Source organism: Malaclemys terrapin, chromosome 1, assembly GCF_027887155.1.
Source record: "Malaclemys terrapin pileata isolate rMalTer1 chromosome 1, rMalTer1.hap1, whole genome shotgun sequence".
NCBI classification, from domain to species: Eukaryota; Metazoa; Chordata; order Testudines; family Emydidae; genus Malaclemys; species Malaclemys terrapin.
Window position 1 is genome coordinate 273,666,110 of NC_071505.1, and position 16,080 is coordinate 273,682,189.

General features: G+C 43.2%; 1 protein-coding gene across 1 annotated transcript in view; it reads right to left on the reverse strand.

Annotated features, from left to right (window-relative positions):
- RAB20 (RAB20, member RAS oncogene family) overlaps window positions 1-16,080 on the reverse strand; it is a 44,326-nt gene that overhangs the window by 25,637 nt on the left and 2,609 nt on the right. The gene's annotated exons all lie outside the window — the stretch shown is intronic.

The following is a 16,080-nucleotide window of genomic DNA, read 5'->3' on the forward strand; positions in this document are numbered from 1 at the left end:
TGGAAACAGATATTTTCTACTTCAAATTATCTTTTGATCTGCTTTAGAGAAGGACAGACACCTGATGTTTCCACCCTTAAAGAGTGATCAGTAGCAGCAAAGATCCTGCTAACAAAACCTTCCTGGGCTAACTTGTTTCCATTCAAGTTGCTCAAGACAGGAGATCTGCTTCACTTATCTTGTCTGCTTTTAAATTTAGAAATTCTTACTTCTACTTAGGTTGCAAGTTTATCTTGAGATCAGTTCAGTTAGACTAGCATTAATTCAGAGGACACAAAAAAAACCACTCACTAGTTAGTAGTATGTTGGACAACAAGTAACTAGCAATGTGAACTTTGCCTTCTCAATCACCCACACAGATACTGACATTGTTAATTTTAGTTCGGGGGCAGGCACTTTACAAGACATCATTTCTTCTTTTAATCAATAGTCGTTCTGAAATCCCTCCCTCTAGTCAGTCAGTATAACAGAAATAACCTTGTTGTTACTGCTCTCATGTTACTACAGTTAAAAGACTTAGCAAATCAGTTAACATCAGCTGCCTCGCAGATTAAGGATCCTTCCTATTTTAGTTTTAATTTTCAGCATCTGGATTAAATAGTTTGCATTTTAGGCACAGGCGCTGGCTTCCAACTTTCCCCAGGGGTGCGCTCAACACCCACTTAGCCCGAGGCCCTGCCCACAATCTACCCCTTCTCTCAAGTCCCCACTCCACCTCTTCCCACCCAGTTCCTCCCCTTCCTCTTAGTGTGCCCTATCCCTGCTCCTCCCCCTCCCTCCCAGCACCTCCTGCACACCGCAGATCAGCTGATCACGGTGGGCAGGGGGCGCTGGGTGGGAGGAGTTGACCTACGGGGCTGGTGGCAGGCAGGAGGCACTCGGGGGCGGGTGGGGGGAGAATTTGGCTGCCAGTGGGTGCTAAGCACCCGCTAATTTTTTTTCCATGGGTGAAACACCTTTCAAGCTTCTGAGATGAAATGCATTAAATGAGATACTAATCTTTAGGGTTGGCTCCAGTGTTTTTGCCGTCCCAAGCGGAAGGAAGGAAGGAATAAATAAATAAATAAAAGCAAGCCACGATCGGCACTCTACCGCCACCGCTTCATTCTTTGGCGGCAGGTCCTACCCTCCGGGAGGGACTGAGGGACCCGCCGCTGAATTGCTGCCGAACAGCCGGACGTGCCACCCCCTTTCCATGGGCTGCCCCAGGCACCTGCTTGCTGCGCTGGTGCCTGGAGCCGGCCCTGCTAAGCTTGATTCTAACATATTCACACTGAGTTATTCATATACGGGTAGTTTTATCAGTCTGTCAAGAACACCAAGAAGAGACTTAATTCTAGAAATTAAAGAGCAACCATTTGATTTTTGTTACCATTTCATTATGAATCATCTCTTGAAATAAGTGTTAACTACTTATGCTGAACAATCTGTTCCACCTGTATTTAGCTGTGACTTTCTGAGTTGGGTTCCCAGATCTGAAGAAGAGCTCTGTGCAAGTGTGAAAGCTTCTCTCTCACCAACAGAGCTTGGTGCAATAAAAGATATTACCTCACCCACCTTGTTTCTCTAATTTCCTGGGACCAACATGACTACACCACCACTGCATTCAGGGTGACTTCTTTAGTGTCTCCGGTACTATTCAACCTCTACACATATCCACATGGAACTGAGTGGCAACAATATGCAGATGACCCACAGCTCTGTCTACCCTTCATAACTAACATCACTATCACTATTAAGCTGTTCCCATGACTTGACTGAGATCAGCTCATGGTGAAGAACAGCTGGCTGAAGCTGAACCAAAGCATGAAAGAGGTTGTGCCAATTAGTAGCGGAAGGCAATTGGAGGCGTCTGCAGCCACAGCATACTCTCCATTGCTTGAAGATGCACAACAACTGGTCAGTTGAGTTTAGGAGTACCCCGGGAGTCCTTATTGATGCTAAGCTTTCACATAGCAGCATCTGCAATCAATGTAGTCTACCATCTATGGCTGGCTAGGAGATTGTCTACCAGGGTGGGATGCAATCAAGTACCACACAACTTTGCCTCATGAGCATAGTCCAGCCAGAGGGTGGCAATCAGCTCCCAGGGAATTCCAATTAGTCAAGAATGAAGTAGTGTGTCTCACAGAAACAGGAGCCCATCAGAGCCCTACAGTAAGCCCATCGGGCCTGTCCTCTGCTCTCTATACTAACTCCCTCTAGAATACAGGGTCAAATTCAAAGTCTCTGTTCTTATATTCAAAGCACTCAACAGTTTGGGTCCAGGATACCTAAAGATCACATAGAAGTTCTGGGATGAGGTCTGTGGTCAACAACTCTGCTCCTCAGGCACAAGGATGAAATTCACCTGTGCGGGACACAGAGCTTTCTTAGGGGCCAGTCCAAGACTGTTCAACCAACTCTTGCAGGTTCTCAGAACCACTACAAAACATCACCTTCCACTCCACACACAAGGCATGTTTCTAGGACCTTGCTTTTGCTTTCATAACAGCATGTCTATACTGTACTGTATAATATAAATAGATTTTTAAAATCCCCACACAATTTCCCCTTGGGAAGAGGAAGAGAGCCACACAAGGGGCCTAGCCACACTGTTTAATGTGCTTTCTAGAAGTCACTCAAATACAATGGTAAGCACTGCCGTATAAGAACTTGAATAGAACAGTTTCCTCTTTCAACTTACACACCCACCACCAATTCGTTTTCTTGTAATACCCCGCTTTATTTTCCACCATCCCCTTATGGGTAATACTTACTCTCCTACAATCAGTACCAATACTGGAAACTAAGGAAATTAGCACGGACTTGTACATCTATCCTGTAATGCTCCTACCATAGTCTGATCTATACTAGTCCTCCCTAGACAAGGGAATGGGCATCTGAGATCAGTACTAAGTATTTAAACACACACACAATCTTCAGAGATGTCACTGAAAGGACAGAATAGATGTGCCATGGCACTGAGGCATGAGAGGTAGCACCCACTATTTTTCAACCTTCATCTATCAGAAATTGGCTTGCATCACTGAATTTTAAAGCCACATGAGCACATATAAAGTCCATTTTGGGCTTCCCTTTGCCACATTTCTTTAATACAGCAGTGACACTATCAAACTTCCCCCACTCTTGCGCATGGCAAAATTAAATATTTAGTATGAGGATCAGGTTCCTATTCATTGGGTATTGTACGCACATAGGAAGGCAGTCCTAAAGAGTTTACATTCTAAAAATTGGTCATGTTCCATCAGAAGAGTATGAATTACAAGCCAAAGCAAACAAGGTGAAATAAAGTACATTGCTACACCAATAGGTGCACACCATTTGAAGTAACAAAGGAAGTATTTAGCAAGGCAGTCACTTTCCATTTTTACAGGAGTGGGAAGGCAGTGTTTCAAATTGAACTGCCTCTTTTAAAAGTTACCAAGGAATTAGACCATAAAGAGCCAGGAGGCAAGAAAGCTGGTCAGCAAATACTGGTAGCAGTACAAATACAGAAGAATAAACCACCAAAAAAAAAAAATATCAAATCACACACCACACCCTAAAAATACAAACAAACCATAGTTCTTCCTCTTCCCCCAATGATTAATCACAGACAAACCAAGAGGCTAGATCTGGCATGAACAGCTGGAGAGATTTCTAGCAGTTGATGGCAGCATGGTAGTTGGTGTCACAAGAGACCAGTCTCAGTAGTATTAAAAACCAACAAGTGAGTCTTGCAAGTTAACTCTTAAGTCTTTTTTTTTTTTTTCCTTCTTTTAATATAAGAAAGTGATGATCAATACTGAGCACAGGCTGATGGGCTCTCTGGGCAGATAACAGCTGCAAGTGACTCTTCTCTAAGGTTACAACTAGACTATGACTTGTGGTAAAATGAAACACTGCTGTTAAGGTCAGATAAATAAGGCATAAGTTGGTTTCCCTTTTGGCTCTATTTTAAACAGTCCTTAATGAGTCTTGAAATATTGGCTGCAGCCTTGTAACATGGACATAAGTAGAGTGAAGGGAATAAGTCTCTATTTTTTATTTTTGGAGGCCAACACAAACCAGTAAAGTGGCGTAAAACCTTGGAGCCATTAATTTATGAAGACGCCCAAATGGATCCATGACAAAGTAAACCATTTAAAAAAAAAAAATGCTATGTGATGACTCTGAATTGGGAGTCCTGACAGATATACAAATAATTTATTCTAACCTAATTTGTCTTTGAAGAGACAGCAACTGCTTCATTCAATCCCTGACAGTCATAAAATGTCAAGTTGTCAGTTCAAATAGAGTCTTCCTTATTGGTTGGTTTGAACGCTTTTAACCGACCATAGAAAGCAGGAAAAATTTGTACCACTGCTCCTGAGAATTCTTTCATCAAGCAGCCTGAGCAGAACAGCCAGCAGACCTATGCCTCACCTGCCCCATTCCTAACCCTAGGCCAGGAGATCTTACCTGCCCCAACTGTGCTTTGGTCTAGTCAGCCCAGACACAAAGCCCACACATGGCTTAATTTCTCTATATGGAAAGACAGTGGATTTGGCAAGACAAGTTTAAGTAACTGTGAACCTTGGATAGCGTCCAAGTGAACAGCTATTATATAGCATAAGTCAGATATACATTTACATTCCATTTTGAAGGCTATTACTGAACAACAAAATTAAAGAGTTCCCTTGTTCAAGGTGACCTACAGATTAAATTTCCCTTGTTCCTGCTATCAACATGCTTCACTGAGTCCTATAATGACAACTTTGAGGGTAGACATTCATCGGCAGTTCTCACCAACCCAGACCTTTATTTCAGACACAATGATTCAGTGAAATGAAATAGCTGGGATTTTATTTTACTTGTTAATTTTTTGACACGTTGCCACACATAATGGAGAACTCAAATACTAGAGAGACATGTTAACAGCAAAATAAAAACAACTTACTACTTCAGCAGTACCCCACATCATTATTTTTGGAAAAACTGTACAAGAGTGTGTTGGATGACTGCTGGACAGCATATAGTATGAAAGGCATGCTACCCATATTTGGTAGGAAAGTCAGCCCCAAAGCACAGGAACACTGATTACATTTTAAGTCCCAATGGGTTTTTTCCCCCTAAAAGGATATATTAATCCATCCATTGGAAGTGCTTTTGCATCTCTCTGATAGAATCTTATCCACTTTATTATACAAAGTTACTCTCATCTTCTGACAGCATCAAGGTATGGGCTGGCAAAACTTTGGAAGAAGGAGGAATCTGTCTGAAAACATGATGTGGTGCAAGAGATTAATGGGGTGTTTTCAAGATGGAAAAAGCTCATGAAAAATCCAAGATGGGTACTTGCTTCTCACAGACATGACTCTTTCTAGAATATGAAAGAAAACAGAATATGAAAGGAAACAGAAGAAACAGACCCCAGAAATATAGAAATTTTAGTTCACTGTAAAGTATTTGTACAGTCTTTAGCCTGTTTTAGTGATATGAAATTAATGGATTCTAAATTTCTGTTCCTGTATAGGGTCCTATAAAAATTCTCACAGGGCTGTAACACTAATTTGCAATATACTGTGAACTTCCCTTTTATCTGCAAAAAGAATGTAAAATCAAAGCGAAGAGCTCAGACTTGTTGAGTGCATCCTGGTTTACATTTATGTCAAAGACGCATATATTGGAACCCATGTTCAGGTCACTAGTTAGAATACGGTCTAGATTAGTAGCAGCCAAAGTTCTTCACACACAAGACATTTGATAGCCTATAAAAGCAGCAAAGAGTCCTGTGGCACCTTATAGACTAACAGACATATAGGAGCATGAGCTTTTGTGGGTGAATACCCACTTGATGCATCCGAAGAAGCGGGTATTCACCCACGAAAGCTCATGCTCCTATACGTCTGTTAGTCTATAAGGTGCCAGAGGACTCTGCTGCTTTTACAGATCCAGACTAACACGGCTTCCCCTTTGATACTTGATGGCCTATGTGAAGCAAGTTGTGGTCAGAGGGCGGAGATGGATGGCAGGAGAGAGATCACTTGTGGTTTCAGTCCAATACTTAACAGACAGATGTCTACATTGTAAGACTCACCACCACATTTGGCTCTATTGTAATAAGAATATATGGCCCATCTAGCCCAGTATCCTGTCTTCCAACAGTGGCTGGTGCCAAATGCTTCGGGGGGGGGGGGGGAAAGAACAGGGTAATTTATCGAGTGATCCATCCTGTCATTCAGTCCCAGCCTCTAACAGGCAGAGAGAGAGCCCAAACTTCAAGAGAGACACGGAGACTTAATATTTTCACTCCTGGAGTTGCTTTTTCCAAATCAGGAGAGAAATACTGATGAGGCAGGGTAGGAAAAGCTTGTCTAGTTTGTCCTGCTATTAAAAACTTCAGTCTGCAGCGCCTATGGTGAAGAGTGCCAAATTGCATATGCGCTAAAGTTCACTCAAGTTAAAAAACAAAAAACCACTTCCTTTGGCCAGCTCTGCAGTGCCATATGCAAGACCTTAAGTTAATCACCTGGTCCAAGTCTTGCTTCCCAGATCTGCAAGCATTCAGTCACTGCAGATGAATCTTACAATCACAGCAGTGGGAGAAAAAACCTTAACATAGCTTTGATCAAATCCCAAGAGAGTCCCATTCAGCACTTCCTGAAAAGACAGGTGGTCACTGGGACTCAGGGGAAAAAAAACCAGGATCCTTTCATTCCCAACATCATCTTTAATGAGAGCAAATACTACATTTTTCTCTATTCTTGAATCAATGCCTTTTCTTGTGAAACTCCGTACAAAGAAGGTCTTGTTTAATATATTGCACTAGTCCAGTGTGACTCAAACAAGGAATTACTAAATTTACAATTTCAACTGAAGGTGAAATGCTGGCACGGCTAAAATTGCTTGAAAGTTCATATGGCTCTAGGGTGTGATACCATCCAGCATCAGGCCCTTAAGTCACTTAAAAGGAGAAGTTTAGAAAAGTGGCAGTTAGTGGTTGTTTTGTAAACTACATTTAAGGGCTTGTTTCAATTTCTTACAACATACACCAATCACTTGGTAAAACTTGCAGAGATGTGGCACTTGCAGTGAATGAAACATCAGCTCACCTAAGAGACTAACTAATTACTGTATTAGCGAGCGGTCCTCAAGGGGGATGCTCATTGACCATGAACAGTATATAATGTACAATAAGAAGAGTACTTTTCTTCCTGAACACTCAAAGAAGCTACTGCTGGAAAATACCACATCCTCTGAACATAAAAATTAATGCACCACACTTTGCTTTTAGTTCAATGGGAATATCATACAGCATAGCCAAGTCATTTAAGTAAATATCTGGGATCCATTCTTGAATTGGTATCCAATTAGCATAAAACTTGGACAATTAAAATTACTACTGGGCACACAAAATGAGAAGTCAGGTTTACATACTCTTCTTTATGCTGCAGCGTAACTGCTAAATTCACTATTCTCCACAATGTTTTCTACACAGAAGAATGGAGAGAATATTCAAGTAGAAAAGAGTATTATTCACACAGGAACAAAAGAAAAATACCGCTCAGACGGTAACTTCTTATAAAGTAGCAACAGACATTTTAACTTTGAGTTTTATGTTTGTGAAAGGTGCTCCAGGAGGTTAAAATTTTGCATTCCTGAACAGAAGAAATACAGTACAGGCAACAGCTATGTAAGCTTCCGCACACTGCCAGGTTAACACAGCGCAACCTTACCAAGGAGGGTAAATCAGTTTTTGGCCCATTTCCTGAGAATGCCAACAAGGGTGCCAATTTTTTTACACTTTTCATATTGGTAATTGTTTCACTAGTTGTCCAATCAGCTTCTGCGTGTGATGAAACTTAGCCAAATTATAAATCAGTGACTTTGAAATGAAAGGCTCCATACCTCATTCCACATCCCACAGTCCATCTGTTTCTCTCCCTCAAGTCCCGTCCCCACCAAAAAGTTTTCACTATCATTAAAAACAAAAAACACCACACCAAACAAACCCACAACACTCGCACAGTCCCTTAATAGTTCACCACTAACTATAGAAAGCGTACAAGGTTATTAAACACTGAATTGAAATTTGATCGACCATTTATAAATTGTGAAATTAGTCACATTCTTTAAATACTTCATTCATTCTTGGGGACGGGCAAAAGGGTACAGTGCAAACAAAGCACACTCTTCCCTATGCTATTTTTTTCCAGTCCTTCATCAACCTCAGCTTGGTACTCAAACAGAAAAAGAGTAAGTCTTAAACTATACATCTTCACTCAATCCAAGGTTAACCTCAGACTTTTTCAAACTCATCTATACTAAATAGCAGGTTTCCAAATTAAAACATTGTTCTCCAAAGACTGAACAAGTGTATTTTTCCCCTCTCTCTTGAGGACATCTCAATCAAAATTAACCCCTATAATTGCCTCAGAGTATAGTATCTCCACAAATCTCCTCCTGCCTCCTCTCAAAATTAAAAAGCCAGCAAGGAGTCTTCAATTACCTAAGTTGAGTTGTGTGTGGACACTAAGCTGTTTCCCTTGGTTATGACTTTTGTGAAATATTGACTTACTGGTTCTGGAAAGTTTCAGTCATGAACAAGTCAGAGAGATACATGAGAAATAACATGATAGTTCAGTGAGTGTATGTTAGAACAGTGCTGGTTTTTGTTTAGTTTGGTTGGTTTTTTTAACACTATATTCTTAAATACCACAGACCAAGTATGGATTTAAACTCTGAGTTGGGAAAACAGGAATTGCCATACTGGATCCAACATGATCTATTTCAGGGGTCAGCAACCTCTGGCACATGGCTCACCAGGGTAAGCACCCTGGCTGGCCGGGCCAGTTTGTTTATCTGCCGCATCGGCAGGTTCGGCCGATCACGGCTCCCACTGGCAGCGGTCGCCGTCCCAGGCCAATGGGGGCGGCGGGAAGCTGTAGCCAGCACATCCCTCGCCTGCGCTGCTTCCCGCCGCCCCCATTGGCCTGGGATGGCAAACCGCGGCCAATGGGAGCCGCGATCGGCCAAACCTGCCAACGCGGCAGGTAAACAAACTGGCCCAGCCCGCCAGGATGCTTACCCTGGTGAGCCGTGTGCCAGAGGTTGCCATCCACTGATCTATCTAAAGCAGTCTCCTATCTCTCACAGTGATGAGTTCCAGATACTTCACAGGAAAGTGTAAGAACCACAAAGTAGGCAGATGTGGGGTAACATGGCCCCCACATTAGCGCTCGTCCTGATCTCTAGTAAATGTTGGCTTAATCCCTTAAACGTGAGGTTTAGCATTCCTTCCAAAATTTGTTAGCCTTACCTGGACAGTCTCATTATCCATGCAAGCATCCAATCCCTTTTGGATCTTTCTAAATTCTTGGCCTCAACAACTTCCTGTTGTAATTAGCTTCCACATTCTAATTACACACAGTGTGCAAAAGTATTTCCTTTCATCAGTTCTGAATTTGCAAGCTTTTAATTTAACTGAATGTCCTCAAGTTACAGGACAGGGAAAGCAAAAGTTTCCTATCTATTTATAGAAGACAACTTCCATGCCCCTAATCATTTTTGGATACTCTGCTGTGAACCGCCTTTAATTCTGCAATACACCTCTACCCCGATATAACGCTGTCCTCGGGAGCCAAAAAAATCTTACCGTGTTATAGGTGAAACCGCGTTATATCGAACTTGCTTTGATCCACTGGAGCGCGCAGCCCCCCCCCCCGGAGCACTGCTTTACCACGTTATATCCAAATTCGTGTTATATCGGGTCACGTTATATCGGGGTAGAGGTGTATCTCTTTTGAGATGTGGTGATCAGTAGAGCACACAGTATTTTCCATCCCATTCCTTAAGCGTTTCCTGCAGACATAGCGCCATTGTGGACAGCGCTTAAGTCGACGTAATTTGCGTTGCTTGGGGGGGGGGGTGTCTATTTCACACCCCTGAGTGATGTAAGTTACACCATGTTAAGTGGTAGTGTAGACCAGCTCACTGTCAGTACCATGCCCAGGCAGAAAAATCTCTGAAATGAAAAGATTTATAAATCATAGAAAAACCATGTTTCAATGGATTTTTTTTTTTTTAAAGCAAACTTTCTGTTCTTGCCTCCAATTCCCACCCCCACGATCATCATAAGAGAGAGCGCTCACATGCGGTGAGCTCATTCTGCAGAGAAAAGTCAGCTTTGTTGCCAAAAGAAAGAGGATACATTGCAATTGAGGGCATGTTTATGATTCCCCCTCCCGATCATGGAAGAAATCTGCAGATGCTGAAGGAAAGCATTACAAGTGGTTCATAGCGGATTATTTTTTTGCTGTTGGGGAGTCTGTTCTCATACAGAAACAGCTAAGCCTACGGGTGGGGGAGGGGAGGCAGTTCTAACTATCATGCCTTGTCATTCCTGTGCAAACACATGACTGTCTGGTGGTAAATTCGTTAGCCAGCTCCTTTTATAAAATACTATTATATTGCCTCAGCAAATACAGTTTGTGAAATAGTTTTCATCAACTTGCAAGTCTGTTACTTTGACAATGAGCCAGCATTAGACGAAACATCAAGAAGAGACAGCTAGTAATTGAGAAGTTTTGTTGTTGCTGAACATTCCTTTAATCTGTCAACAGCACAAATGCAAGTCATTTAAGCTTAGCATAGAGACAAAATTTCCCAAAGAAATTAGCAGCCTCTAAAACACTAATTGCACAAACCAGATGGTAATTTTCCATTTCAACAAGCCGGGATCCTGTAAGGCCACCAGAATTTCAATCTGCATTTGAACTCCAGTCTGCAGAAGATGAAAGGCTATGGGCTCTAACTCAAAGCAGCACACAGCTCGCTCACAGCAGGAAGATCTTGTTTTATTCCCTGACTGCTGTGAGCTGCCAGAAAAAAAAAATGTATATTATATTTTAATACATATAAACATCCTTCATCTACAGATTTTGATTCTACAGCCATTTTGTCAAAGAAAGATCCTTTTGCTGAGGATCTCACCTCTGTTGCTTGGTTTTTATTTTATTTTTATTTTTTTTGCACACACTACCAAGGAGGTCTCAATACAGCACATGCTTAAAGCCCAGACTTTTAAAGGTATTTAGGGATTACAGCACTCAGCATTCCAACGCCTACCCAGTTTAGCAGCCTAAATCTCATTCTAAAAAGGTCCTAGGCTCCTAAATCAGTTAGGTGTTCCTGAGCGCTGCAATGCCTAAATACTTTAAAAAAAAATGAACCTATGTGTTTTGAAAATAAGGCTCCAATCCAGCAGTTTATCATCTTTTAAATAGTGTAATACTTTGTAGACATATAGTTCACACTTTAGTTACTAGCTTCAGGAAGAAAATTCTCGTGAGTTAACAGTATTTTTAAAAAGTAATGCATGGAGTTAGGTTTTACTAGTAAAGTAATTTTGTGCTTTGACATTTTAATATTGTTAAGACTCAAATATTCAATTACCTATATAGAGTGAAGCCTAATTATTTTAGCAGCCATCCGAGTTCAACAGAAACAGATTAAGTTTACTATTTGCTGTGAAAAATCCTACATGAAAAAAAGGAAAAAGGTGAGATTTCTTTCAGCTGCTGTTCTCCCGTCTTAAAGTGAATGCACAGAGAAGAACATAAGACTTAACTTAGCAATTGATCTTTCTGAGGTCAGAATGAGAGTGCAATGGACTGATTGGAGCAGCAGGGCCTCACCCGGAATGACCTGACTTGTTCTTAGGCCCCAGTCTAGCAGAGCATTTATGCATGTACTTAAGTTTATTATCATTCAGCACAACACTTAAGTGTAAGCATAGGGACTGACTGACTGATTACAAAAGATACATCGCACCAGCCAGACCAACCTGATCTCCTCCTTGAGAAGATAACTGATTTTTTAGACAAATCCAACTGGATTTCAGTAAAGCATTTGATACAGTTCCACATGGGAAAATATTAGTTACATTGGAGAAGATAGGGATTAATATGAGAATTGAAAGGTGGATAAGGAACTGGTTAAAGGGAAGACTACAACAGGTCATACTGAAAGATGAACCGTCAGGGTGGAGGGAGGTTACTAGTGGAGTTCCTCAGGGATCAGTCTTAGGACCAATCATTTTTATTACTGACCTTGGCACAAAAAGGGAGACTGTGCTAATAAAATTTGCAGATGACAAAGTTGGAAGGTATTGCCAATATGGAGGAGGACCAGAATATCATACAAGAAGATCTGGAGGACCTTGAAAACAGAATGAAATTTAAAATAGTGCAAAGTCATGCATTTAGGGACCAACAACAAGAATTTTTGCTATAAACTGGAGATTTATCAGTTGGAAGAGACAGAGGAGGAGAAAGACCTGGGTGTATTGGTTGATCACAGGATAACTATGAACCACCAATGTGATGCGGCCATTAAAAAGGCTAATGCAGTATTAGGATGCATCAGGCAGGCGAGGTATTTCCAATAGAGATAGGGAAGTATTAGTACCATTATACAGGGCATTGGTGAGACCTCATCTGGAATACTGTGTGCAATTCTGGTCTCCCACGTTTAAAAAAAGATTAATTCAAACTAGAATAGGTGCAGAGAATGGCTACTAGGACGATCCAAGGAATGGAAAAATTACCTTATGAGAGGATTCAGAGTAGCAGCCGTGTTAGTCTGTATCTGCAAAAAGAACAGGAGTACTTGTGGCACTTTAGAAACTAACAAATTTATTAGAGCATAAGCTTTCGTGGGCTACTGCCCACTTCTTCGGATGCATATAGAGTGGAACATATATTGAGTATATATATATATATACACACACACACACACACACACACACACATACAGAGAGCATGAACAGGTGGGAGTTGTCTTACCAACTCTGAGAGGCCAATTAAGTAAGAGAAAAAAAACTTTTGAAGTGATAATCAAGCTAGCCCAGTACAGACAGTTTGATAATAAGTGTGAGAATACTTACAAGGGGAGATAGATTCAATGTTTGTAATGGCTCAGCCATTCCCAGTCCTTATTCAATCCTGAGTTAATTGTATCTAGTTTGCATATCAATTCCAGCTCAGCAGTCTCTCGCTGGAATCCGTTTTTGAAGTTTTTCTGTTGGCTTTGCCAACTCTGTCCACATATCTATTCAAGTGATATCATCATAGGACCTAATCACATCAGCCATACCATCAGGGGCTCGTTCACCTGCACATCTACCAATGTGATATATGCCATCATGTGCCAGCAATGCCCCTCTGCCATGTACATTGGCCAAACCGGACAGTCTCTACGCAAAAGAATTAATGGACACAAATCTGACATCAGGAATCATAATACTCAAAAACCAGTGGGAGAACACTTTAACCTGTCTAGCCATTCAATGACAGACCTGCAGGTGGCTATCTTACAACAGAAAAACTTCAAAAACAATATGTACACTGACATAATTAGGTTGATGTAAGCTGCCTTACATCAATCTAACTGGGTAGTGTAGACAAAGCGTTGGTACTAATTTCTGAGGCCTTCCTAGGAATGTCATCCAACATCTATTTCTGCTTTGTCTTTTTCCAGATATGTGCATATATGCAAATATATTTAACTCTATTTGATTTCTGACTCCTAAAATAAGATACGAGTTCAGCGTGCAACAAACTACTTTTTAGATCAGATACGTAATGGAATAGACTGACAAAGGGAGTTTTAAACTCATCTTCATTACAGAGATTTAGAGCTCACTTGACATTCATCTAGAAGAGATAAATCAGTGATGCTATACAGGAAGCTAACTCACTATAAATATTTCAACTTTTTCCTAGAATCATGTCAGTTGGAGACTTCAGTCTAGGGCAAGGGTTGGCAACTTATGGCACGCGTGTCAAAGACGGCACGCGAGCCGATTTTTAATGGCTTTAATTTTTAAAAATCCTGCCTTGCCCGGCCCGGCCCGCTCTTCTCCGCCCCCACCCAGGCACACCCTGCCAAATGGCCCCACTCTCCTGGCGCGGCAAGCCGCAGGGTCTGCGCTCCCAGGTCGGAGCACCCAGCCGAGTGCAGCAAGCCGCCGGCCCCTCCCCCGCCTTCCCCCCTCTCCTGGAGCCATGCTGCCGCACAAGCAGCACTCTGAGGGGCGGGGCTGCCTGCTCCCACGGAGCAGCGTGTCTGGCTCTGCGCGGAGCAGAACATGCTGCTAGGAGCCTCATGGTAAGGGGTCCAGGGCCGGGGGGGGAGGGGGCTGGATAAGGTGGGGTGCAGTCAGGGGACAGGAAGCAGGGAGGGTTGGATAGGGGGTAGGATCCCAGGCAGGGTGGTTAGGGGCGGGGGGGTTGTCTCTGGAGGGGGTAGTCAGGGAGTAGGGGAGGTTGGATGGGGCATGGGAGTCCCAGGATCTGCAGAGAAGAAGCAGGGGCAGGGCCTTGGGGAAGGGGTGGGTGGGTGGGTGAAATAGGGGCACACACACCTCAGCCCTCTGCCCTGACCCCCCAACACACACACCCTCAGCGCTGAGCCCCGCACACACCCCAGGCCCGTGCCCTGAGCCCTGTACCCCCCTCATACACACCCAGCCTTCTGCTTGACTCCTTCACTCCCCATCCCCACGACCCCAGCCCTGACTCTGGCATCCCCACACACCTGCATCCCTCTCACATGCCCCCAGCCCTCTGCCCTGACTCTTGCACCTCCCCACACATGCCCAGCCCCCCCACACCCTATGCACCCCCCCCACACCATCCTGACTCTTGCACCCCCACATCCCCACCCCCACCCTGAGCACCAAATGGGAGCTGCCCAGGTAAGTGCCCCACACCCAAACCTCCTGCCCCAACCCGGAGCCCCCTCCCTCATTCTAGCTCCTGGCCAGACCCTTCACCCCCAGCCCTGTGGTCAGAGCACTCCCACCCTCAGCTCAGTGCAGAGAGGGGAAGAGAATGGGCCAGAACCAGGGAGAAGGTAGGTACCCACTGAAGGATGGAACCCCTGAGCGGCAGTGGGCTGAGCGGCTCAGCCCACTGCCGGTCTGGGGTCCCGGCCACCGGCCCCACACAGCCTGCTGCCGGTCTGGGGTTCTGGCTGCCGAACCCTTGCCAGCTGGGGTCCCGGCCACAGGCCCCGCTCAGCCCGCTGCCAACCTAGGTGAACAGAACCCCAGACCAGCAGCAGGCTGAGTGGGCCAGCGGCGTAAGATCAACATTTTAATTTAATTTAATTTTAAATGAAGCTTCTTAAACATTTTGAAAACCTTGTTTATTTTACAATACAACACTAGTTGAGTTATAGAATATATAGACTTACAGAGAGAGATCTTCTAAAAAACATTAAAATGTATTACCAGCATGCAAAACCTTAAATTAAAGTGAATAAATGAAGACTCGGCACACCACTTCTGAAAGATTGCCGACCCTTGGTATAGGGGCTTGCTTACGCAGCAACTGAGATGGAATCTACTAGTGGACTAGCCCAATTCCTTTTGTAGGCCAGGAGGAACTGCAAGTGTTGCAAAGGTGAAAACAGTCCATGAGCAGAAAAGGAAGGAATTGCCTTGAGTCACTCAAGAGTTGCCTTTCCTACTGTATACATATTTAAAAGGGTGGTATTGGGACTTAACCAAGCTCCAAAAAAAAAAAAAAAAAAAAGTTCTTCCCATTCCTCAATTAACAAAGCGAGTGGGTACAATGTGAGAATAAAAAAAGGAGGGGCGGTTATGTAAATCCAGACAAGACAAGGGTGGGAAGGAGTCATAGAAGTGTAGGGCTAGATGGGATTATTTTTTTTTTTTTTAATAAAAGATTTCCTCTCAAGCAGAAGCAAAAAGGACAGAAGACAAGGAAGCAGAAGACAACTGAGAAAAATAACTGGAGACCAGTCTTACTGAAGCTATTATATAATGCTTTCACCCCTCAGCCAAAAGGTCGAGAAGCGATTTAAGGCTACGTCTTCACTACCCGCCTGAATCGGCTGGTAGAAATCGATCTCTCGGGGATCAAATTATCGCGTCTCATCGAGATGCGGCAATGAATCCCTGAATCGACGCTTGTACTCCACCAGCGCAGGTAGGAGTAAGCGCTGTCAACAGGGGAGCCACGGAGGTCGATTTGCCGCCGTCCTCACAGTGGGGTAAGTCGGCTCGGATGCGCAGAAATCAGCTACACT